This window comes from Trichosurus vulpecula, chromosome 6 (genome assembly GCF_011100635.1).
Source record: "Trichosurus vulpecula isolate mTriVul1 chromosome 6, mTriVul1.pri, whole genome shotgun sequence".
NCBI classification, from domain to species: domain Eukaryota; kingdom Metazoa; phylum Chordata; class Mammalia; order Diprotodontia; family Phalangeridae; genus Trichosurus; species Trichosurus vulpecula.
This window is the reverse complement of record NC_050578.1, coordinates 213,953,670-213,980,359: the sequence shown is the minus strand read 5'-3', so window position 1 is coordinate 213,980,359 and position 26,690 is coordinate 213,953,670. Positions and strand designations below refer to the sequence as shown.

At 37.7% G+C, this 26,690-nt stretch overlaps 1 protein-coding gene across 1 annotated transcript in view; it reads right to left on the bottom strand.

The window, feature by feature from the left end:
- Nucleotides 1-26,690, bottom strand: part of CTBP1 (C-terminal binding protein 1) — a 452,412-nt gene that overhangs the window by 389,469 nt on the left and 36,253 nt on the right. Inside the window, exon 2 of the mRNA XM_036762346.1 lies at nucleotides 21,337-21,383. The gene's annotated coding sequence lies outside the window, so the exon portion shown is untranslated. The remainder of the gene's footprint in view (nucleotides 1-21,336; nucleotides 21,384-26,690) is intronic.

The window sequence follows — 26,690 nt, the reverse complement described above, 5'->3', positions numbered from 1 at the left end:
GGAAGACATGGGTTCAAATCCAGCCTCTGACACATCCTGGCAGTATGAACCCTGGGCAAATCAGTTAATCTCTCAGTGCCCCCAGGCAACTCAATGAGACTGTAAGTTGCACTGCAAGTTACTGATCTACATAGTAGAAGGAGTTTCCTCACATAGAAGTTCTTTATACTAATGAAATCTCAGGTTCAGGCCAAAAAATATGTATAATTTTCAGTCTCAGAATTATGGTTAAAGCTCTATTTCATAAAAATGCAATTTTAAATATGATACAAAGATGTTTTCTCTGGACAGGCTAAATTCAGTGATTAAACAAGATGTCCTCAGAGATCTACCATCAATATAGTATCAGTTCTCCTGACTCACTAGAAACTGGTGGTGGTCTAACTCAAGCCGATTTCTGGCTTCTTTCAAATCCTAGCTAAAACTGCAACTTCTATAAGAAACCTTGTCTCATATACTTTAATACTGGTGCCTTCCCTCTGTGGATTATGTCCAATCTGTCCTGTATATATCTTGTTTGTACACAGTTGTTTTCATGCTGTCTTCCCCATTAGTCTGTAAAATGCATGAGATTAAGGACTGTCTTCTGTCATTCTTTATATGCCCAGGGCTTAGCACAGTGCCTGGCATACAACAGGTGCTTAATAAATGCTTGTTGATAGACTAACTAAATCTATTTGGCCACATGTAATTCACAAAATGAGAATATGGATGCAGAATGTTGTAAAGGATCTGGGATGGGAAATGAAGGGAAATTAAAGTCTTACCATCCTAATTGCATAAAAACATTCACTGGGGAGTAAAGGATCTAACATATCTCTCTCTTCTTTTGTCAACTCTGAAGCAATGACCGGCAAATCAACATTTCTAATTGTTAAATGGCAAGAGTAAACTTTTCTAACTACCTCTGATAAAGAGGAGAATTGGAAGAGTGGAAACATCAATTATCGACAAAATAGCCACTATGTATATTATTTTTGAGGTATTCAAAGACTTGATTTCTTACAATAATAAGTGCTAACATAAAAATAAGATTTTGTGTACAGATACAAATCTGTACACAAAAATGTATGGAATAACTTGTATTGCTCAGATGAGAGATATTCAAGGTATACTGAGAGATCTGGATTCAATTCTAGTCTCTCATAGATACTGGTTATGTGATTCAGAGCAAACTGGTTAACCTCTCAGTGCCCCCAGGCAAATCTCTAAGAGGAGAAGCTGTAGAACAGTTGTTGATCTGCTTTGTGGGAGAGATTCCTCATTAGGAGTCCCCCTTGACCAGTGATGGGGAATGCCTGGCCTCAAGGCCACATATGGCCCTCTAGGTCCTCAAGAGCAGCCCTTTGACTGAATCCAAACTTCACAGAACAAATCCCCTTAATAAAAGGATTTGTTCTGTAAAACTTGGACTCAGTCAAAAGGCCGCACCCAAGGACCTAAAAGGCCACATGGTTTCCCACCCCTGTCCTTAACTAATGAAATCTCAGGTCAGGATATTCACTACAAGGAGCATTTACAAGGACAGAGCAAAGACAGAGGGAAAGGGTTGAAAAGAGAAAGCCATAGCAGGTAAAGAAGAGAGTTGTGGGAAACATCCTTTTGTAAATTAAGTCTCAAACAATTTTAGTGAACTGAGACATGCCATTAAGCTCTTCCTGCCTGGGTGACTTCCTAGCTTGTTCTAATAGCCCACAGAGGTATGATGAACTCTATCATGCTGGCTAATGGGCCTCCGAAAAATCAGAAACTCTCAGATAACTGGTACCAAAGTAGGCTTAGTAAAATGCTGGTCAATGTCAGACAGAAGGCCCTGACATCTGGACTCAGAAGAAGAACCTGCTTGGATCTTTCAGAAACAAACAAAATGCTTCAGAAGGCAGTTAAAGTTCTTTGTGTTGGTTATTCTCAGAGTCCAATGAAGCAGTGTAAGGCGACCCAGAACAGGACTACTATAACCTTTAGGGAATGTCTCTAATTATTTAGAAATCATCCCAGAAGAAAACAATGTCCTTCAAAGAAGTCATAATAATAACAATACCAACAATAAGAATCATTATTGCTATCATTATCAATACTACTAGCTAGCACTTATATAGCACTTACTAAGTGTCAGACACCATGCCAAGTGCTATACTGCCCCTCACAACAACCCTGGGACATAGGAGCTGTTGTTATCTCCATTTTATAGATGAGGAAACTGAGGCAGACAGTGGTTAAGTGACTTGGTCAGGGTCGCACAGTGTCTGAGGGAAGATTTGAATTCAGGTTGTCTTGACTTGGGATAGCTAGGTGGAGCAGTGGATAGAAAGCTGGGCCTAGAATCAGGAAGACATCTTCTGAGGGAAGATTTGAATTCAGGTTGTCTTGACTTGGGATAGCTAGGTGGAGCAGTGGATAGAAAGCTGGGCCTAGAATCAGGAAGACATCTTCCTGGGTTCAAATAGGGGCTCAGACATTTACTTGCTGTGTGATCAGGTCACTTCACCTTGTTTGCCTCAGTTTCTTCATCTGTAAAATGGGCTGGAGAAGGAAATGGCAAACCACTGTAGCATCTTTGCCAAGAAAACTCCAAATGGGTCACAAAGAGTCAGAAGCAACTGAAAGGACTGAACAACAAACTTCCTGACTCTAGGCCTAGAGCTCTAACCACTGCAACACCAAGGTTTCATCTGGAGAAGCTACACACATGCATAAACTGCCATCATCCAAAACTTTTCTGGAAGTTCTTATTACTTGTGCATTCTCAGTTTGCAGTTTTGTGCTAAGTAAGGCCTGAGAGGGAGGATGCGGCTAAGACCGTCTCTGCTCTCTAGAACACCTACATTCTTTTTTTTTTTTTTAAACACCTACATTCTTAAAAGAGTTACTACCTACAATCACCACAGAAAACTATACTGCAGAATATTACAGAATGTTGGGGCAGATTGGTGAGATAAAAGGAATAGGGGAATAAGGAAAAAGAGAGTAAGACAAAGGAAGAGAACAGACCAGTTTGACTGGAATGTGGATTATGGAGAGAGCAGCAACAGGAGACTAGCCTGGAAAAAGGAGTTGATGCCAAATTCTGGAGGCCCTTAAATGCCAAAGAAAGGAGTCTGAACTTTTCTCAGCAGCCAATAGGTAGCCAATTGATATTCTTACCAGATAAATTAAGATGAAGAAGAGAATGGGAATGGAAAGACCTGTGAGGCTACCATAGCTGTCCAAGGTCTCCTGTAGGCTAGGCTTAAAAGCTATTCTTTGCAAGTCACATAAAAAAATGATTCTCACTGCATTGTGGTCATGTTTATATTTAACCTCGAGTTGCACTGACCAGCTTGGATGTTCAGCTCATTTGCCAAACTTAGTGCTGAATTTCTTCTGGAAAAGAGGCCATTCAAAGCAAGAGGAGATCCAAAAATATTTTATCAAAAGCACTGTCGGGGAATGTAGTCTTCTTAGGTGACTCAAAGGGGCAGCATATTTTCATGTAGTGTGAGTGTGAGTGTGTGTGTGTGTGTGTGTGCATGTGTGTGTGTATGTGCTATCATCTAGAAAAAGAACCATAATACTCAACATATTTTACTCTATGGGATATAACTAAAGAGTGTAAGTATATGACTAAGAGTTAAATTTACCATAGAACAGCCATCTCATGAAACATGCAAATTATATATGTCATTACTAGGAAAAAGCCCTAGATGAGGTTTTATCTTTCCTAGGCTATATGACCTCCGGCGTGTTTCATCCTCTCTGGTTCTCACAGACTTATGTACAAAGTGAAAGGGTTGGTCTAGACTAAACTTCTAAGCTAAAATTCTACAATTCTATTAATCAAGTCAAATAGAAAATACTAAGAATAATTAATTTCAGATACAATCTGAAGCTACCTTTTGGAAGTCTATTGTGTAGAAGACAGTTTATATAATCCACTTGTCCTGCTTGGTTCTAGAGGGTAGAACTAGCTGTGCCATAGTGGATAGAACACTTGATTTGGATTCAGAAGATCTGCATTTGCCTCCTGCTTCTGAAACGTAATTGTGTCATCCTGAGCAAGTCACTTGACCTCTCTGGGATCAGTTTCCTAATATGTAAAATTATCCATATTGATGACCACTATGGTTTCTTCTCAGTTCTAAATTTATGATCCTATGAATATTCCTCACAGTGAGTGAAAGACACAAAGTCAGCTTTTAGCTCAATATAAACAAACATTTCTGAACAATTCAGAGCTGTCCAAAAGAGAAGTAATTAACTGAGGAGGTCTTTAAGCAGAGGTCAGATGACTGCTTCTCAAGGATGGGATTGGGGAAGATTCCTATTTAACTACAATTTCTGAGGTTCCTTATAGCTCTGAAATTCTATGACTTCCTGACTACGGGAGGAGAAAACATGCCAGCTGTGCTCAGAAGCATAGGGTAAAATAACCAAGAAAGAAGTAGAAAAGGAGCTTATAGAGAAAATGTTCCCAATACAAGGATATTTAGATCCCTTGCTTCAAATTTAAGAATTTAGAAACCTATTTTCTCGATTCATCATTTTAAGCTTTAAGAATTGTTTCCATTACTTTTGACATGAGGGGAAAATTAATGCCTCAATCTAGGTGTATTCTGCTAGCTAAGAGAAACAGAACCAATTTGGGCTTTATATTTTTATTAATAGTACTCTAAACTGGATTATGGTCATGCAAGCTTTGAAACTTTTCATGTTGGTTTCATTAGAAACACTTCTAGAGATTTCCCAATAAAAAAGGGCTAAACCAAGAATGCCCACTGCCTCCACAATCTTTCGACACAATGCTAAAAGGATAGCTATAATAAGATAAGAAAAAGAATTACATTCATAGGGCTAATTCCAAGAGCTGGAAAAGTGAAAGGCCCCTCTGCCTATTCCTCTCACTTCAACAGTAAAGGCCCTCCAAAGAGTGATGTGGCAAAAAAAAACCCAAAAACATTATCCCAGATCTACTAAAAGCTGAAAGTAAAACCCAAGGCATATCTCAAGGATATTCCAGCAAGTTTTATTCAAGGACATGAATTACAGCAAGTCAGACCCTGGACCAAAAGGGAACTCAAAGACTAAAAAAGTTACCAAGAGCCACTTAGGCACTTCCAAATGTGTAGTCCTCCAGGCCTGCAGATCTTCTATTCCACTTTCAGCTTCCTCCACTCCACTTTAAGTACTAGTATCCACATAAGAGTCACAGGACAATTCTTTAGCAGCAGTGTGGTCTGAGGCTCCATTTCCGAGATCACTCCCTATAAGTAAGACTCCCATTCTTTAAAGGTTTAAAAACACTAACTGGTCAGTGCACGCATACCTAATTCATAGACAGTCTATTCTGCACTCAGATGGTTCTCTGAGGCAATTCCACCTGGGCCAACATTCAAGAACTTCAGCAGCAGACACTCAGATGTAGGTGCTTGATATGATTGACAGGGAAACTTATGATGGACTGTTTCTTATGATTAACCTCAAGATGATATGTAGAATGATGACATGGTGAAGTAGAAGTTATCTCAGAATGGGCAGCTTGGACACTATACAACCACCTTGGAAGCAGTATTTCCACCTTGGAAGAATTTATTTTAGAAGTTGTAGTGTCTTATGTCTACAGGGGAACCCTGTAGAACTTTTAGCGTGCCCACTTGAAACTATAAGCAGTCATGTTTCTTTCAAAGGAAACTAACTCAATACGTAAGAAAGGATTACAATAAATCATACTTAATACATAAGTTCACAAGTTTTCCTACTTAGAAGTCTCCCAAAATAAGGGTTACACTCATAGGTTCGTACACAATAACAACACCACCACCACCAGCTTAATTCACCACTTAGCTTCACTTCTACAGGTAGAAATTTGTACATTATTAGTACCTCAAGCCAGTAGATCAGAGGTCAACATGAGGCATTCACTAATGAAAATAGGCTATTCAAGATATAAGCATGAGTAAAATATGAGCATATAACATATAAAATATTTATAGTAGCACTTTCTGAGGTAGCAAGAAACTAGAAATAAGATGGATGTTCATCAATTGGGGACTGATTGAACAAATTATGATATTCTGAATGTGATGAAATATTATCAAATCATAAAGAAATGAGCATGAAGAACTCAGAGAAACTTGGCAAGACCTGTATAAACTGAAGTAGAACAAAATAAGCGGAGTCAACAGAATAAACACAATGACCACAATTATGTAATAGAATATAACACTTAAAGTCATCAGATTGTGTTGACCCATCTTGACTCTAAGCACTGGGAATGAGGTAGATCTCCCTCCTCTCTCATGTGATTCCAGTAGAGGTGGGAGGCTACAGTAGTGAAATAAAGCATATGCTGTCAGATATGATCAAAGGGTTTATCTGCTTGGTTGTGCTACATTGCTTTGTTTTCAAAGGATTTTGGTGGGGGAGGAGGGTTCCACTGGGAAATTACAGAAGAGCTAAAAAATAATCTATACTTAAAAAAATAACCACTCTTAGCTTCTTATGTTTCTATTAGAACTATCTCTGAAATTGACAGCCTCTTTAGATGAAAACTTTCTGCTTTCTACCTGTGTAAAAATTTGGGGGAAGATTTTTCTCATGAAGGTTTATTCTGTTTAGTTAAAGCCATCAGAAACAGCTTTAATTTTATATATTTGTGGGGCTTCTTGTCCTTTATGTTGACATTGATTGAATGGCTTGGTTTCTGAAATGAAGATTCATGGCAAGTAAAAGGCTATATATCTAATTGTGACTGTCAGATTTACCATTAAAACTATGCAGTTATTCACATTGGGAATTATGTTATACAGTTTTAATGTTTAAAATATCAAGTCCTGGGAGCATGTAATTAGGGATCTCTAGAGAGAGTCTCCTTAGAACACCCAAGCCATAAGCCATCAGAAAACATTATAGGTGACTACACCCCAAAAAGCGATTAAACTGTGCGTACCCTTCAATCCAGCAATATCACTACTAGGTCTGGACCCCAAAGAGATCAAAGAAAGAGAAAAAGGGCCTATATACACAAAAATGTTTATAAAGCAAAGAATTGGAAACTGAGGGGATGCCTATTAATTGGGAAATGGCTCAACAAGATATAGTATATGAATGTAATGGCATATTATTGTGCTATAAAAAGGGGATAGTTTAAGAAAAACCTTGGAAAATTTATATGAACTGATGAAAAGTGAAGTGAGCAGAACCAGGAGAACACTGTACACAACAACAGCTATACTATTCAGTTGTTTCAGTTAGGTCTAACTCTTCATGGGGTTTTCTTGGCAGATACTGAGGTGATTTGCCATCTCCTTCTCCAGCTCATTTTATAGATGAGGAAACTGAGGCAAACAGGGTTAAGAAACTTGCTCAGGGTCACATAGCTATTAAGGGTCTGAAGCCAGATTTGAACTCAAGATGAGTCTTCCTGACTCCTGGCACAGTATTCTACCCACTGTGCCTTGTAGCTGCCCAACAGCCATACTATAAAGATAATCAACTGCAAAAACTTATTAACTCTCATCAAAACAATGACCAATCACAATTCCAAAGGATTCACAATGAAACATGCTATCTACTTCCAGATAGAGAACTGGTGGATTCAGAGTGCAGGTTGAGGCTTTTTTGCTTGCTTGCTTTTATTAAAAAATAGCTAATGCTGTAATTTGTTTCACATGACTATACATATTTATAGTGGACTTTATTTTTCTTGCCTTCTCAATGAGTAGGAGAGGATTTGGAACTGAAAATAAAATTGAGTTAAAAAATAGGAAACACCATAGGTAAATGGGAGGAACTCATAAACCGAGGCAGTTGGACTATTTAGGGAGTTCAAGCCATTTTGAACATCTCTTTGGCAAATGAGTAAAGTTCTGGATATGTCACTCAATCAAGAGGATGAGAAACATAAAAGAGTAGTCTGAAAGAGGAAGAGACAAATGCTTCTGTGATAGTGCCACCAAAGGCCACACGGATACCAGAATGACTGGACAACATGCTAGCCTGGAACGACAGATCGATGTACCTCACTTTACAGAAAAGGAGAACTACCAATAACTAGCTTGTTATTATACTTAAAGCAAAGTAAAAAAATATCAGAAAAGAACCAGTAAGAAATGAGGATGGAATTTTCAGAGTCTAGATTCCTTCAAAAGAGACAAAGGAATTGATGACAAGAATGCTGAAACACAGTAATATCTAGGACACTATAAAAGCCAAGAAAAGCAAACCCAACCCTTCTCTATTTCATGGAAACGGGGCAAGACAGACCTAGAGTGGTCACCAGTATCTGCTAAGTACAGGTTATCTGGGGAAAAGGAAAAGAGCCGGCAAACCTGATCCCAGAGTAAAAACTGAGAACTAGGTTCCTGGAAGGGTTTAACAATGCTAAGTTTCCTTGAAATAAAGATCTATGTTTTTTATTTAGCATGCAGATTGCTTCAGAAATTTATACTTGGGAGTGTTCTAACATAGCTATACCTTCATCCAGCTAAAATTCAGCCTTTACATACTTTCATTCTCCATTCTGTTATCCTTTAGTTTCTTAACTAAAATTATCCTGTCAAATGCCTTATGGATTCACCAAAAGGAGCAGGAATTTCTGTACCTTGGTCAGTATAAATACAGGCGGACAGCATGCCTTCAGTGGTGTGGTGTTAGCAGGCCAATTCTAGAATGCAAGGAAATGAAATGAAGGGAGCCAGGATAAACATGGTGAATAGAAACCCAGGGGGGAAGGAGCCAAATTTGGAGGCTAGCTCATCCCTTCATATGAAAGATGACAGGATTTTGAATAAGATGGAAGCTTGGAGAATCATCTAGTCCATTTCCTGAACTTAAAGAAAAAACAAAACAAAACCTGAAGTATAGAGAGAAGTGACTTGCCCAAGGCCAACCCAATATTAAGAAGCAGAGCAAGTATTCCAGTCCACATCTTCTGAGTTCAAATCCTGAGGTCTTTCTATTACATCTGGGACTTTCTCAGGCTGGTTCTTACATTCCCTCTGAAAACCCTTCTGCTCATAGTTCCACCACAAAAATCAGATAACTCAGGTTCATCTGATTGTGCCATGTTCTGAGACAATAATGCGAGAGGATGGATGGCAGACACTAGAGGGCAACATGATCTCACATACTTCTATCCAAAAGAGGCCTGCTAGTGCCATGCTGGGCAGCTCCACAGTGCAGTGGATAGAGTGCTGGGCCTAGAGTCAGGAAGACTAAGTAGACTAACTTTCGGAGTTCAAATCTGGCCTGATGCTTACTAGCTGTGTGACCCTGGGTAAGTCACTTAGCCCCATTTGCCTCAGTATCCTCATCTATAAAATGAGCTGGAGAAGGAAATAGCAAAACATTCCAGTATCTTTACCAAGAAAACCCCAAACAGGGTCACAAAGAGTTGGACATGAATGAACAACAAGTTGAAGGAAAAAAGAGCACTGGCAGTTGGGGGGAATTAGGAAAGACTTCACGCTGAAAAGAATAGTATTAGCAGCAAGAATAGACACAGTAGTAGTAAACATGAATTGTTTCTTTGAAACATTCTAGTTCTGACCAATACATTGAATCAGTATTTGTTATATGCCTATTACATGCAAAGAATTGTGTGCTAAATGCAGGTGACACACGGAGCTATGCGTGCACTCCTCACTCTACTGAAGCAGGTGGTACCTCTTCAATGTGTTGATGGTTTTGTGAGTTGTCATCACTGTCCATCCTTTGGGTGATGAGCCTCTCTACACTGGACTACATTGGTCTTTAGGCATCCTATCCCTGAGACCTTTATTCAAAGCTTTTCCGGTTTTGAAAGGTCCTGACATACCTTGTATTTTGTGAATATGGCTATGAAGAGCCCTGGGCAATGTCCTTGCCACAGAGAGGAACCAGACCATTTAAAATGCCCATATCTAAACTTCTGGAGACCTAATTAGTACCTCAACAGTCAGTAATGGTAGGTGATAGCTCTGACACACAGTGGCCCAAATGCACACCAAGAAGAGCATAAGGCTCACCTCAGTTCCAAATTGGACCAGCTTTGGCTATTACCTCCTCTTTTCACTTTTATGTGGCTAGTAATTATTTTCTAGGGATGGATAGCTGCTAGAAAAGAAGTTATCACATCCTGCCATGAAGTATTCACTTTGATTTTGGGGTTCACATAAAGGATACCAAACTGACATTTCATAGTCTTTATCAGCTTAATCTCTTCTTCTAAGTATAACACAAATTGACTTTAAAATACCATAGGCTAAATAATGTGACTCCACTTAAAATAATGACAGAAATTATTCTGGAGCATCAGCAGGTAGTGGCCTTAGGTTTTGGAGCAATGTTTTGCTTAGCAGCTTACAGTTGGGAACCTTATTTCTGTACATGAGTTGAGTGGGAAAAAAACTCTAATTCTTTCCTACTGACAGCCCGGGGTTGGGGTGAGGGGAGGGTGTTTGTTTGTTTTACCTTCCAACTATCTTGCAGGTTCCTTTGGGTCACTGTCTTACACCCTTCCTTTGCCGGAGACACTAAATAGTGACAACTCAGATTTCTATAGTGATTTGAATGATTTCAAAAGTACAGATTTTGCAGTGAGAGGTAGACAGTGCAAGCAGTAAGATCTTCTATTTATACATGGAGAGACTGAAGCTTCAAGAGATGAAATGGCTTGCCATCGGAGAAATCATGTCAGGAATGACATTTTCACTTGCATTCCATCAGTTAAAGTCAGATGCTTTTGCAATCAAACCACCATCTATGATCTTTCTAATATCAAAGAGCATCAGATAATAGAAAAATTTCTTAGGGAAATTTGATAAATGCAATTGTTAGAACAGATTCTGTCCTGTAGCCATCTTGCATAAATTAACTTTGAAATGAACAAATTAAGATGAAATTGACTCACATGTTGTAACACAAATGTTGGACTACAAATAGCTACTGAAATTAAAGAAACAATTCCCTCAGAGTACAGGATAATTTTTTTCTACTGCTATTGAAGCATCTTTTTGAATCACATATGGTATGCATCAGCATAGAAATTTACACGGCAAAGTATCACAACTTAACTTTTCCTTTATAAAGCAATATAGTTTGAATTCCGTCTGAGTCTTCCTCTGTCCTCCACCTCTAATGCTCCTGGAATGACCTCCACCTCAAGGAAGTTCGAGTAATCTGACACTCTGGACTGGGCCTGGTTCCAGTGTTAAATTCTACTGTAGCAGAAGCAGGAAGAATAATTCAATTCAATAAGCATTTAAATACCGATTATGTATAAGGCAGCTCATACCTTCCAAATATAATAAAGTAACATGCTGCTGAGTGAGATGAAACAAGTCTATAGATACATGGCAACAAAGTAATTTGAGAAGAGTGAGGGCACTAACGACTGAAGGGAACGCGCATGGAGGTGGTGGCCCAGATAGATAGCCTTTAAAGGAACAGAAAGATCCTAGGAGGCAGAAAAGGGAAGCGAATGTATTCCAGTTTTGGGAAATGTACATATGTCATTTGGTCACCTATGAGCGAAATTGAAAATGGAATGTCAAGTCTGGCAAACAACTAAGAGTCCAGTTTGTCTATAACCTGTGTAAACAGTCAAGGGCTAAGTGTGGCTCCACAGGCCTCAAGTTATTTTTACAGCAGAGCAATTCAATTTTAATTCAATTTAACATTTTAATAAGTTTCTTAAGTAGATACAACATTCAAGATACCATGGTAGATATGTACTGAGCTTACAAAAAAAGACACAGAATCATACATTTAATTTTTTCCCTTATCATAATAATGTTTTTATTTTTTAAAGTTATATGCATTTTTAATTACATGTAAAAAAATTTTAAATATCCTTTTAAAATTTTTTTAAGTTCCAAATTTTCTTGGCCCCTCCCCTCTCCTAGAGAAGGCAAATAATCTGATACAGATTATACCCATGTAGTCACGCAAAACATATTCCATATTAGCCATGTTGTGAAAGAAAACATAGACCAAAAATATAAGATAAAATGAAGTTTAAAAAAAGTATGCTTTAATCTGAATTCAGACTCTATAAGTTCTTTCTCTTGAGGTAGATAGCATTTTTCATCCTATGTCCTACAGAATTGTCTTGGATCATTGTATTGCTGAGAATAGCTAAGTCATTCACAGTTGATCAACATAAAATAGTGTTGTTACTGTGTACAATCTTATCCTGGTTCTGCTCATTTCTCTTTGCATCAATTCATGTAAGTCTTCCCTGGTTTTTCTGAGAGCATTCTCATCATTTCTCATAGTACAATAGTATTGCATCACAATCATATATTATAACTTGGTCAGCCATTCCCAAATTGATGGACATCCCCTAAATCTCCAATTCTTTGCCACCACAAAAAAGAATTGCTGTAAATATTTTTGTACAAATAGGTCCTTTTCCTTTTTTCTTTTTTAAATATCTTTGGGACATAGACCTAGCAGTGAAATTTCAGGGTCAGAGAGTATGCACAGTTTTATAGCCCTTTAGGAATAGTTCCAAATTGCTCTCCAGAATGGTTGGATCAGTTCACAACTCCATTAACATTGTATTAAGGTCCCAATTTTTCTACATCTCCAGTATTTGTCATTTCCCTTTTCTGTCATATTAGCCAGTCTGATAGGCATGAGGTGGTACCTCAGAATTATTTTAATTTCTCTAATCAATAGTGATTTGGGGCATTTTTTATTGATTATAGTTCTGATTTCTTCTTCTGAAAACTACCTCTTCATGTCCTTTGATCATTTATCAAGTGGAGAGTAGCTAGTATGCTTATAGATTTGACTCAGTTCTTTATTTATTTGAGAAATGAGGCCTTTATTAGAGAAACCTGATATAAACATGTTTCCCCCAGTTTTCTGCTTTCCTTCTAATCTTGGCTGCATTGGTCTTGTTAGTGCAAACATCTTTTAATGTAATCAGAATTTTTCATTTTACTTTCCATAATGCCCTCTCTCTCTCATTTTGTCATAATTTTTTACCTTATTCATAAATCTGACAGGGAAGACATTCCATGATCCCCTAATTTGCTTATATCTTTATGTCTATTTGGACTTTATCTTGGTATATGATGTGAGATGTTGCTCTATACCTAGTTGCTGCTTTCCAGTTTTCTCAGAAATTTTTGTCAAATATCACATTCCTGTCCCCAAAGCTTGGATCCTTATTTTTATCAAACACTAGATCATTGTGGTCATTTACTAGTCTGTATTGTTTACCTAATCTATTCCTCTGTTCCACCACTCTATTTCTTAGCCAATACCAAATTGTTTTGAGGAATATACATTTAAAATATTGAAGGGGGCTTAGTGGAACCTCCTCATTTTACAGATAAGGAAGCCAAGGTCCAGAGAGAGGAAGTGACTTTTGCTCACAAAGGTAGAGGCATTATCAGGTCCCCTAAATCCAAACCTGTTTCTCTTTCTATTCCATCAGCCTCCTTACCCTCAACCCTGCCCTCAATTACCTTCTACTGGAACAGCGTATAGGTCATTTTCACTTCCAGGCCTAGAATACAACACTCTCTCTTTCTCTCTCTCCATCTCTATCTCTTGGCTTCCTTCGAGTCTCAGCTAAAGCCCCACCTTGTACAAGAAGCCTCTCTCAATATTTAATGCTGGTACCTTCCCACTGGGATTATCTCCAGTTTATCCTATCTGTGTCTTGTCTGCACATGGATGTTTGTATGTTGTTTCCCCCTTTATGTAGGGATTTTTTTTTGCTTTCTTTGTGTCCTCAGCACTTAGCACAGTGCCTATCACATAGTGGGTGCTCGAAAAATTCTTGTGGAGTTGTTGGCTTTAGGGTTACTCCAATGGAAATGATGATGGCACTGCTGTTACCCCAAGGTAGTGCTACTAAAGGAAAGACAAAGTAGGAGCATTATTAACATATGGAGAAACTCTCAAAGGCTGATTTATATACTAAAATACACATTTCTGGAAAAAATGTGTAGGCAGGTGGAAAAAAGGAAGAAAACAAGCATTCAAGTATCTACTACATGCCAAGTACTATGCGCTTAACAAATATTATTTCATTTGATTTTCACAACCACCCTGAGAAGTAGCCACATTTTACAGTTAAGGAAACTGAGACATATAGAGGTGTAATTAGTGGCTTGCCCAGGGTCACACAGCTAAGTATGTACCTGAGTCCAAATTTGAACTCAGGTTTTCCTGCCTTTAGACACAGAGTTCTATCTACTGTGTCACCTATTCTATTGCCCTCTGCATTCAGTAATGACTTACATAGAATATGTACTCTATAATTATTTATTGAATAAATAAATGTAAATCTTTTACCAATATTTTTTTGAGAATGTCTGGTAAAGCATTTAACCAACTTCTACACTTAATGGAAGCTTGAGATAAAACTAAAGCCAACCACAAACTCATCTTAACAATGACCTGGGCTTAATTTACCAAAAACAAAACTTGTCAAACCTGGGATATTTGTAAAAACCCATATAATCAGAAATGCGTACAATCTGGCTGTAGGTTTATGATATGCTCATCACAAACCACTCAAATCTATATACAGAACTGACATTTCTCTCAGGTAAAAGCTTTTTTAGGCTACTTGCTGTCCTTTGTATGGACTTGGAAATTATTAAAGTTACAATTTTTTTAAAAGTCTGTAATTCAGGTTTTTTTTTAAATTAATTCTGGCTTACCTTTTCTTCTAGTTGGTCTCTGTCAGGGATTACTTTATAGCATTCATCGTGGTTTTACGGTATTGCAAATATTTATAACATTTTCTGTTATGATGATGCTAACAGCTCTCATTTGCAGAGTACTTAGCAGTTTATGTGTGCTTATAAGTAAACAATACTTCTAAATGTTTAAAGTCAGTCTGCTGTTTTAAAAAACCAAACCAAACCAAAACACTATTCATTGACTTTATGTTTCCTTCTTCCTTTATTGATTAAGGCAAAATCCAGCCCAAATCATCAAACCTCTAAAATGTCAAAATTAGAATTGGAAAAAGTTTTATTGCAATATGATCGAGAAAATCACACCCACACACCCACACACACACACAATATAACTCTGAGCATGTAAAAATTTATATAGCAAACAGGTAAAAACTTCGGCAAATCTCTCTGTACTGTTGACACTTCCAGTTCTTTCTAACAATGGTGTGACAAACACAAGTTGTTCTGCTTGACTACCTCAGGTCAGAGGAACTACCAGAGATGATGGAACAGAAGGTACAGCTACAGGAAGAAGCCTGGGCAGGCACCTGTGCGACCGACGTGCGTCTGCCCTTAGGAACCAGTGGTAGCAGTTCAGAATTAGCCAAATGCTTTGTCAGGTTACCCTTGATTATCACTAGATAGCTACAGCCAAAAGTAATTTTAAAAATTGCATCACTATGTTTTTGGAGGAAACATGCTGAGCCAGGTAAAGAGGGATAAACAGGCAAGCCTCTAGATAGAGAAATGTAAGAGTTTGAGGAAAAAAAAGTATACCTCCTTAAAAATATGATTCCCATTTTCCTTTTATGAAATTACTGCTAAAATATTACCTATTTGTGCACCCCTAAACTCAAAAACTTTGTTGTGGTTACTTCTGTATAATTTATCCAAAAATAACATTTGTCATGTTGATTTTGTTTTACTGTTACTTGTATATGTTTTATCTCCCCTATTAAATTGTAAGCTACTAGAAGGCAGGAACTATATCTTATTTGTCCTTCCATCTCCCCTACTGCTAAGCAATATAGTGCGTATATTCTATACACACAGTAAATGTTTGTTAAAGGAATCAATCGCATGATAACTACAACTTTTCTGTGAAAGTCTTGTAACGGCCCTTGGCTCAATGTGATAACTTTCTGATATAACAGAAGTCACTTTAATTTAAAAAAAAAAACAAATCATACACTATGAATCACTTTGGCAATGGAAGAAAAAGAGATGAGATGAGACAAACAACAATACACTGTCTGCTTAAAATGGGTTTGAAATCATGCTTGGGGTGACCTCTAAGCTAAATGAATGTACCATCTCCAAACAGTAAGTAACATAGTCAAGGTCCTCAAGTGACCTTCATTATCCTCCTCTGGACTGCCTCTGGCTCAGTCTCTCTCTCTACTCTATGCTGAAGGGATCTGTGTCAGGGATAATGACAGAAAGATGCAAGTGAGCCAGAACAGAGAAGAGGAAACAAATGAAAGCTTCAAGGATAGCAATAACATTTTAACATGAAATTTTCTTGGGAATAAATTATATCATTGGTACACATATGCAGATACAAAGAGGTATTTATTTTGTGCTCTCCCACTTTATATAGCTGAATATAACTTGGCAGCACCCTAGGGACAGTCCTATGGCATTGGCACAGCATGCAGAAGGCAAACTTTGGTTCCAGGCAAGCTCACCAAACGAAGCACAAAAAGTGAAAAGGTGCCCACAAGTAAAGAGAGAACTCCAAGAGGCCTCAACTCACCGAAAAAAGCACTTCCTTGGATTTCTTCTCTCAAGCCCCCTACACTCTGGCCCCAGATCACCAAAGGAGAAGCCAAGAACTGTAATTTTGATTTCTTTCTTGTAAATAATTCTCTTGGCATATAGACATTGAGAAAATTGCTTTCTATACTCCTTAATAAAGAAGAAAGCATGGCTTCTTAAAAGCTTATCTCATGTATGAAGAAATCTACTAAAAAGCAAAACTAATATATCAAATAATACTCAACTGAAACTGAAAAAGTACAAGGAGTCCTCACATTGACAGCAGGCTATAGTCCTGGAAGGGAGATTTTAAATCAAAATTATTTATGTACAGTCATTTTTTTTCAGAAGAAACAATATTAAAATAATAAGCAGCATCCTGAATTTGAGACCTGATGGCCAATTTTTTAAAAAATAATTCTGTGGTTAGGGACCATGCTTTATCTGAACCTTTTATCTCCTGCAGCACCAAGAATGGTGCTCTACATGTGGTAGGTACTTATTGTTTAATGAATTGAATGGAATTTCAGAAATTGATGCAAATACTCATGTAAAGCTTTTTAAAGTGTATATCAAATAATTTTAAAAGGCAGTAGTCACTAAATACATGAAAAGTGCACTTGACATACCTCATCATAGTGTTCCATATAAAGCTGTCAGCTAAAATTCTTTTTTAAATTTGTCTCATTATTACTGCAACAAATCAGAAGGTGAAAGAACTCCTATCAGGGTCAGAATGCTGACTCAGAATGCTTTCTGGGGTAGATTTTGACAGGTGTCTTTGAGGAGATTTCTTGGAAAGACTTAGGGTCACTTGATGGCTTTTTGAAAAACTGATCCAGGGATGTCTTTTCATTTGGCATGCAATTATGCAGCAAGATTATGCACAACATTATTTCTAGGGCATGCTGGAAGACCCCACTCTTCTGTTCTTCTGTAAATACCAACATCAGAATTCTTAGATCACTGCAGAGTTGAGATAAATGAAGGGATCTTCAGAAGGTCATGACTGTCACACATAACTGATGCAATTTATGATGCAAACAGATGCTGGGCAAGTTATGCTGAAAGGATAGACCATTTGACTTATAGACTGGATCCAACAGGACCACATGTATAGTTTTGGGAAGCCAAAAACTTAGTGGCCTCTACCAGCAGTCCAGTGTTTGGCCTAAAATCAACAAGCCTCAAATGATCAATTCTGACATATGGTAGACCTATACTTCCTGTATTAAGCAATGGCAAAGTGGAATTAAGGTCTGTTTTACTGCCCTGTTAACTCATTTTTTTTCCTGTAGCAGGTAGCGGTAATAAGGACCAAATGGCTGGATTTGTTGTTGGGTCTGTTTTTTTCCTGAATTATAAAGCAGCAGATCTTTCTGCTATCTTAAGTTGCCATGTCATCAGCACTGGCAGCTTTACCATGCACTCTTGTCATCTAAGACCTGCCTTCAGAATGCACGAGGTAAAACTCAATTTTCCAGCCTTTGCTTTGTCATCATGTTGCTGCTTCACTTTATCAAAGTCTAAGATCATTTGCTTAAATGGCGGCCAAACTCAAAGGCACACAGTGCTGAGGACCCAAGCCCAAAAGCTATGAAAAACTTTTACCATCTCAGCCACAAGTATTGTACATTACCTTATAAGACTGAATTGTACCACCATGAGAACACTTTTCTCCCTTTAGTCAACCATTTTTAAAGCTCAAATCGTCAAAATGAGTATAAGGTGATGAGACTCAAACACAGATACAAACATAGTACAGCTTTTGCATCCAAACAATTATTGTCCTTTGAAGTATTCACCTTGCCAAGTTATGTATTTACCTTCAAAATAAAGCTACTGCTCAAAACTTTAGGTAAATTCTGAGGTTGTTTACTAGACACAAATTCACTTTCATTTTTTTTTTGTCATGGAATATTTTTCCTTGGCCCACTAAATTTCTCATCGTTCATGGTCCTGCCCTTTCCTCATTCTACTTTAGCAACTAGAGATTTCAATGTTTTAAAAAAGAAAGTGTGAAAACAGTAGGGTTTTTTTGAATTCTTATTTAATGACAAATGGTCCACAGTACTTAAATATCATTACTGTAATAGCTTCTACTGGGAAATATATTAACCTCTAACCCCTCAAAAGGCTAATATTTACCTACAACTGGTATTTCTAAAAACTTTCTTCAAACTTAAATACACATATTTGCCACTATATGTCAAATATTCTTTAGAGTAACCCTTAAAAACCATTTTGTGAACACTAACAGGGGATATTAGCACCAGTTTAAGCTATTCATCGTCCTTCCTCACCAAAATTGCGGTCCCACTTTACAAAAAGGTGGGTTATTTTACATAAGTTGGAAAAATTCGAAACAGGGACCCTATCTATTCATGAAGAGGAATACCTATTTCACAAGGATTAAAGAAAAATGATACCTGTAATGTCAAATTTCTTTGAACTCTAAAAGGAACAGGCTCTCATAGCACAGTATTATTATTCAATGAAGAATCTTCAACTTCTGAACAGTAAAGAAACTTTCGATGTTGGACAATCACAATGAAAACTAACAAAAATAAAAATAATTATTTGCTTGGGTTTATTTAGAACATCTGTTTCAAAGACCTCAACAATCCTTCCATGGATTTTAAACACTTTCACATAAATTACACTTCAAAACATCACGGATCTGTGATTTCATCATGGACTCCATGTAGGCCAGGGGGTCTTAAGCTGGGGCCTATGACCTTATTATTTAAAATATTTCAATAACTGTACCTCAGTATAATTGGTTTCCTTTAAAATTTTATTTATTTCATTTTATGCACTTAAGAATAGTATTCTGAGGGAAAAGGACCTATATGTACAAGAATATTTATAGCGGCTCTTTTTGTGGTAGCCAAGAAATGGAAATCAAAAGGATGCCCATCAATTGGGGAATGGCTGAACAAGCTGTGGTATATGAAGGTAATGGAATACTATTGTGCCATAAGAAATGGGGATGATACGGACTTCGTAACAATCTGGAAAAACCTACACGATATATTGCTGAGTGAGCGGAGCAGAGCCAGGAGAACATTGTACACAACCACAGATATATGGATTCTGTGAGGATCAACCCTGACATACTTTGCTCTTCTCAGCAACGTAAGGTGCAAGGACAACTCCAGGGGACTCACGATGGAGAATGCTATCTTCATCCAGAGAAAGAACTCTGAAGTTTGAATGCAGACTGAGGCGCACTACATGCTTGCCTTTTTTCTTCTCTTTTGTTTTTGTTTTTGGGTTTTTTTTTTTTTGGTTCTGTCTCTTTCTCATGATTCACTCCATTGGTCATAATTCTTCTCCACAACTTGACTAGTGTATAAATTAATTCAATGCGAAGTTATACATGGTAGTTATATGAGATTCCATGCCGTCTTGGGGAGGGAGAGGGAGGGAAGGGAGAAAATCTGGATCTCAAAATTATGTAGAACCGTGTGTTGTAAACTAAAAATAAAAAAAAAATTAAAAAAAAAGGAATAGTATTATGAGGAGTCCCTAGACTTTGCCAGGTTGTCAAAAAGTCTATGACACAAAAATGGTTAAGAACCCCTGATGTAAGCAAATCACAGTTCCCCTCCCCCATTCCAAAGTATATCAATTCATGAGTTGCTAGAGCCAATCCCCAGTGCTACTATCTAGATGTAGGCAGTTTAGTCTTTGGATGGCAGACCTACAGTCTGTCACTTGCCAATATCAGAAGCCTTTCTAATTTACCCACCCCAACTTCCAGTACCACTGGAAACTGAGAATCCAACACTGCATACAAACCACAAAAAGCCATTAGAAGAAGACTTTGGCAAGGTGAGTTCCACTCTTCAGAAAAAAGAGGGAACTTCTCCCTTAGTTTCACAATTTTTCTGTGAAGCACTTAACAACAAAGCCTCAATTTCACTGACAGATTGAAATGACACTTAGCTACCCAAATCACTTATTGCCTGATGATGTAGACTCTCCAAGAACTATTCTAGTTTTTTAAGTTATCACAATTCATTCAAGAACTTCCTTACAAGGAAAACAATAACGTCCTTGCATTCTAAATTATTTCCTATCATGTATTTTTCAAAAAATCCTGATATTTTAAAGGCAATAATTGCCACTTTTCCACTAGACAAAAAAGATATATCTTGAGGTGGCATTAACATTTAGTCTTTAGAATAACCCTTAAGAACTATTTTTTAAAAACTCAGTACTCAGATTATTAGTAAAACACAATTCTACCATATTCAATCTAAAAATATCTATTAAAACCAATTCCAATTTACCTCTGAAATAAAAAAAAAGACAAGCAAAGTGACTTGGCTAGAGTCCTACAGTCCTATGAGGCAGCATCTGAAATCAGGTCTTTCAGACTCCAAGTGGAGCATTTGATCTATTCTGCCAGATACCTGGCTTTGTTCATCTTTCTCCCACTTTACTTCAAGTGCCTGCTCACACTAGTATGAAATTAGGGGATTTCATGAAAATATATCTATCTAGTAGCCATATAATCCCTGAACCTCATCTATCTCTCAAAATCTTTTATTAAAAAATATTACTCCTTTAAAATTTAGAAAAATAATTTTCACATTTGCTATGAAATGCTTCAAGTACTAATCACAGTAAGCAGTTCTGTAATATATGAAGGATTTACATAAGGCAAAGCTCCCTGGCTACTGTAAGAATAAAAACCACTGTACTTTGAAGCCTTTCACCCAATGGTACTTTGTACCACTTGGTGCTGCTTGATCCCATCACATTTAGTGAAGTCTTATCTTCTTGTGACTGCAGGTCTCATGGATAACTGCCTAGCATATAAGCTTCTCCAGTGGCCATTTATGTTCACTTTTTGTATAACACAAAAAGACCAGCAGCATTGTTAACATGAATGCATAATACTGACCTTCACTGGTCTTGATAGGACTGGAATCACAAGCACTCCACTCCGTCCTGTTGATAAGCATATTGGAAAAGAAATTAGTGCTAATCTAAATGCTTGGAATTTTTAAGGATTTCTATATGAATTGAAATGTTGTGGGTTTTTTTAACCATTTTTGAATCCCACATGCATCCTTTTCAAAGAAATATGTCATATTACTCTGCCCCTTCATACAAAGGTTAATTAATAATGTTTAGCAAAGTGTAATGGCACTATTTCTGTCTGACCACCATTCATGCACTCTCCCACATTCATAACCTTCAGTTTATCTTTGACTCTTTCCTCTCCCCAAAATTCTCCTAGGCAAAATGACCAGGCCCTACAGATCCCATCTCTGCAATATCTCTTATGACCTCTCCTTTGCTCTTGATTAAGACGGCTGCCACCCCCTGCCCTGCCTCATACAAATCCCCATTACCTGCACTGCTGTAATAGCCTCCCTACAGCTCTTCCTACCACCATCATTCATTCCACAGCTGAAATAACTTCTCTTACTTATCTAGTTATGTCATTTATCCACTCAAAAAATATTTAATGACCCTCTTTTATCTAATGAGTAAAGTTGAAACTCATTTGCCTGGCATTCTAGGCTTTCTACAATCTGGTACTACCCTATCCAGACAACTTTTTCATATAATTCCTCTATATACACCCTACTTTCCAGCCACATAAGACTGGCACAGTTCCCTACTCCTATCCCAACATGCCCTGCTCTCTAAAATACCTGGGCCTTTGTGGACAACTTTACTTAGGCACAAATAAATCCTTCTCCTTTTTATCTTACCAAATTCCTATTTTTAAAAACCTTAACTTGAAATCTCCTCTAAGGAAATCTCCTTCCCCACCACCAATGCACCTACAATAACAGTGTGAAGTAAGGTGAAACATGTGAATTATATATATTATTACTAAACTGAAAGCTTCTTAAGGGCAAGGGATGTATCTTTATCAAAATCTTGTCCCCTACTAATCCTAGTACTCTTCATACAGCAGGCATTTAAATATTGATTATGGATGAATGTTTACACTCCTCAAAGAGAAAAGGCATGCAGTAAAATATTATGTTAAGAGCAACCAGCTGAATAATTGTTACTCTTTAAAATCTGGAGGCTGGTGTCTGAGTTTAGAAGGGGAAAAGGAGGACACAAGGGCACCAGTGGTGAAGAATTGAGAAAGAAGGAAAAGAAGATCATAGGACTCAAATCTAGAAGGAAATTCTGAGGTTATTTAGTCCTACTCTAGTGAACTAAGATCCCGGGAAGGTGAATAAAGCAGGAAGTAATATTTGTTGTTAATTTACAAAAAGTTTGACACAGATAGGACCAAGTTAATTTGGGGAGAACTTGATATATTCAATTCAATAAACATTTTAAAAGCGTGTCAGGCATTGTAACAAGAGTAGGGGATACGAATAAGAAAAAGGGAGCCAGTCCCTGCCCTGAAGAGGGGGAGCCCTCTATAAAAGGAATCACAAGGGAGAGGCCCAGAGAAGTTAGGAAAATGGAATTAGAATTTCAGCTTCATCCCTTAGGTGACACACAAATCAAATTCTCTACGCCTCAGTTTCCTTACTGACAAAAAGTGATAATACCAACTATGCCTAAGTTATAAAACTCTTAGGAGGAACAAGTGAAGACAAGTAAAAGGTGACTATAAAATATGAAACACCATAAAAGCAGAAGGTATTTATCTACCACCTCATAAATCTGGGATGAATGACTGAACAGGTATTTATTAAATAATTACTATGCAACACATATAGGAGAATTCAGATGCTGGGAGGGTAGTAGCCAGACCTGGGGTCTTTAGTATGTAGCAGGAAGTCAGATAGCTGCGCCTGGGGATGGGGCTTAAAGCAAGTGGCAAAGACCATAGGACCTCCCACCCCCTTGGCAATAAGGATTGGTGGTCTTCCATCTCACCAGAAGGATTGATGACTCCCCATTTATCCAGTAGGTGAGAGAAGCCAAGTCACTCTTGCCCACCAGCTGCCTGATGGGGTTGGAGCAGGACTGGGTGGGGGGAAGGAGGTGGGCTCAAGGGAAGGCAACAGGGAAAGCACCTCCTACTGGCAGTTCTTCCAGCTTAGCCATAGGTTAGAGAGCAAACGATTACTACTTTTCAATTTGGAATAATTTGAGCATATGTGACAATCCTAGATGCAGCTCCCTCCTGTTCCCACTTCCAGAATCTGCTTCTCTCTAAACCATGTTCCACGTAGCTAATAAATTGATCATTATAAAGCAGAGGTCCAGCCACGTCACTCTCCTCAAGAAGCTCCAGGATAAAATACAAACTTTTCTGTTGATCACTTAGCATGTCTGTTTTAAAGCCTTTCATAAGCTATCTCTGGGTCTATCTTCCAGGCTTACTGCAGATCGTTCTCCTTGACACACCCTCTATTTAGCCTAGGCACAGTGGCTTGCTTGCTGCTCCCCAGATATGACAGGCTATCTCCTTTCTTCAGGCCTTTTCACTCCTTTTTTACTTCTGCCTCTTGGAACATCAAGCATCCTTTAAGGCTGAGAGAAAGTGCCATTTCCTACGTAGTCTACCTTGATTCCCCCCAAGTTGCTAGAGTCCTCTCTTTCAGCAATAACTTGGTATTGACTGATCTTTGTGTGTGTGTGTCATACATTCCTCTCCCAGTAGAATACACACTCTTTAAAGTCTATCTTTGCAGTCTGAATGGTTACACAGTGCCTGACATATAATAGGTGTTTAACAAATGCTTGTTGAGTGAATGAATGATTCATACTTAACAGTTTAACTAAGTCCATATTATTTTTAGCACACAGAGTAGGCAGAATACAAACTATATCACTGAGGGATTCATTATATTATCTGACCTAGTCTAGCAGAAAAGACCCTGCCTGGCTCTTTAGCTTTCTATTCTGCAATAGCGTATTCATATCTTACATAATAACCACTCTCCCCTATGGAGAATCTCTTAGGATAAATAAAATTTAATTGCATGGAGTTATTTCATTACTCTAGTTAAATCAATTAATTAATATACACCTTAAATAAAATATTGGTGTATTGTTTATTATAAAGGTTTTTAAAGTTGACAGGGTGGCTAGGCCTGTCTATAAAGCAGAACATTAAGCCCTTGCTAAGGAATATACTGGAGTAGTTAGGTGCTCAATGGATAAAGTGCCAGGCCTGGAGTCAGAAAGACTTATCTTTCTGAGTTCAAATCTGTCCTCAGACACTTACTAGTTGTGTGACCCTGGGCAAATCACTTAACCCTATTTGCCTCAGTTTCTTCATCTGTAAAATGAGCTGGAGAAGAAATGGTAAACCATTCTGGTATCTTTCCCAAGAAAACCCCAAATGGGGTCATGGAGAGTCATACACAAGTGAACAACTGCACGATTTCCCAAATGCAATACACCCTTACTCATTCCTAATCAATTTTGGACCCAACTCACTGAACACCTGCAATGTCTGTCTCAAACATGTTGTGTGTTTACATACTAATATTATGGATCACCTTTCTAACTGTATGGCATAAATGTGGATAATAAGCATTTCTAAAATCCATTTAATTTTCCTTATATGGATTCCTGGGCTGATGATTTGTTTTGAAAAATCATGCATCTTATTGAAGATGCTCTGTAATATACTAGGGCTTGATATAATCAACACAAACAAAGTGTTTACAAGTCTCACTAAACTGAGATCCTTGAGAGTAGAAACTGTCTTTTGCGTTTCTCTGTATCCCAAGAACTTAGCATTCAGTAGGCATTTAAAATATGTTTCTTGACTTGACTTTACCATTATATACAGAACCCTCTTTCATTTGGACCCTGTATGAGCCCATACTCAAGGCTGTGGCAAACACATATAGCAAGCATATTTTTCCTGGTTTCATGCCCTGTTTAACATGAATAAACAAAGAGTCATTGGACAGTCATCTCTGTGGTTATATTCACCAAGGAATCTCATACGACCTTAACATATGAATGACAGACTGAGGTCCAATGGAAAAGGTACTGAGGCTTTGTTCTGTTCTGCTGAGCTGGATGCTTCTTCTTAGTCATTAACATTGGGGCACAGGGTGTCTTCCATCCTTTCAGTTAACTCTGTGACTACAGGGATATGAAGGGCTATTCAGAATCGTTTGTGAAGGGCTGTCAGTTCCCTTTCCATACTTTTGAGGATCTTCTCCATAGACATGCAAATCATTCTTATCAGGATTTAAGAATCAATAGCCTAGTGTTTATAAACCCCAAAACATAAATCACCTAGGAAATAATTACCTAGTTGATAGGAGCTGCTAGGAAAAGTGTAAAGCAGTCTGGCAGAAATTAGGTACAGACCAACATCTCACACCATTTTGCCCAACAAATACAATATAGACATATGCCCTGCATGTTACAGATTAAAGAAAAAAAAATAGAAGTTGATCATATCCTCTTCCAGTGATGGGTAGGAGATGAATTATTAATCAACAAAGGAAAGAAGCAATTAAAGAGAAAATAGATAATTTTATTGCATGAAATGGAAAAGCTTTTGCACAAATAAAGTTAATACTAACCGCTAATATGAAAGGATATTCCACATCACCAATAATAAGAGAAATGCAAGTCAAAACAACCCTGAAATTCCATCTCATACTCAGCAAATTGGCAAAGATGATAAAAGCCAAAAAGAGACCATGTTGGAGGGGTTGAGGAAAGACAGACCCACTAATGCATTGTCAATAGAGTTGCAAATCAGTATAAATACTATGGAAAGCAATTTGGAATTAAGTTCTTCAAACTAATTCAAATATACTTCCTGCCTAATGTCTCTCCATTTCTTCTCACTTAGAATAAGAACTTTGACTGACTGACTAGAAATGTGTAGTTCACACTTAGGTCATACCTCTGATTGACTTAATGGAGGTATTATCACCTAATAAAGGTATCAGGGCTAACGAGGATAAAATGGATGACTAGGATTAATTGACTCATTTGACCCTTACACAAAGAAGTGAAAACACTGCAGATGTCAGTCTTGTTGGGGAATGGCTAAACAAATTGTGCCGCATGAATATAATGGAATATGTTATTCTGTAAGAAATGAAGATGTATCTGATGTATATGAATTGATACAAAATGAAATAAGCAGAGGAAGAAAAAACATTAAACTATAACCACAAAAAACAACACAGCAATATTGTATAATAACAAACTCTAACAATGTAAATGTAAAAAACAACCACAGAACAATTGAAACTAAATGTCATGTACTTATAAATAACAAGCTTAGCCCAGAAGAGGTCATAGGGAAGCAACCTCCTGCTCCTCTGCAGACATCAGGGTTCAGAG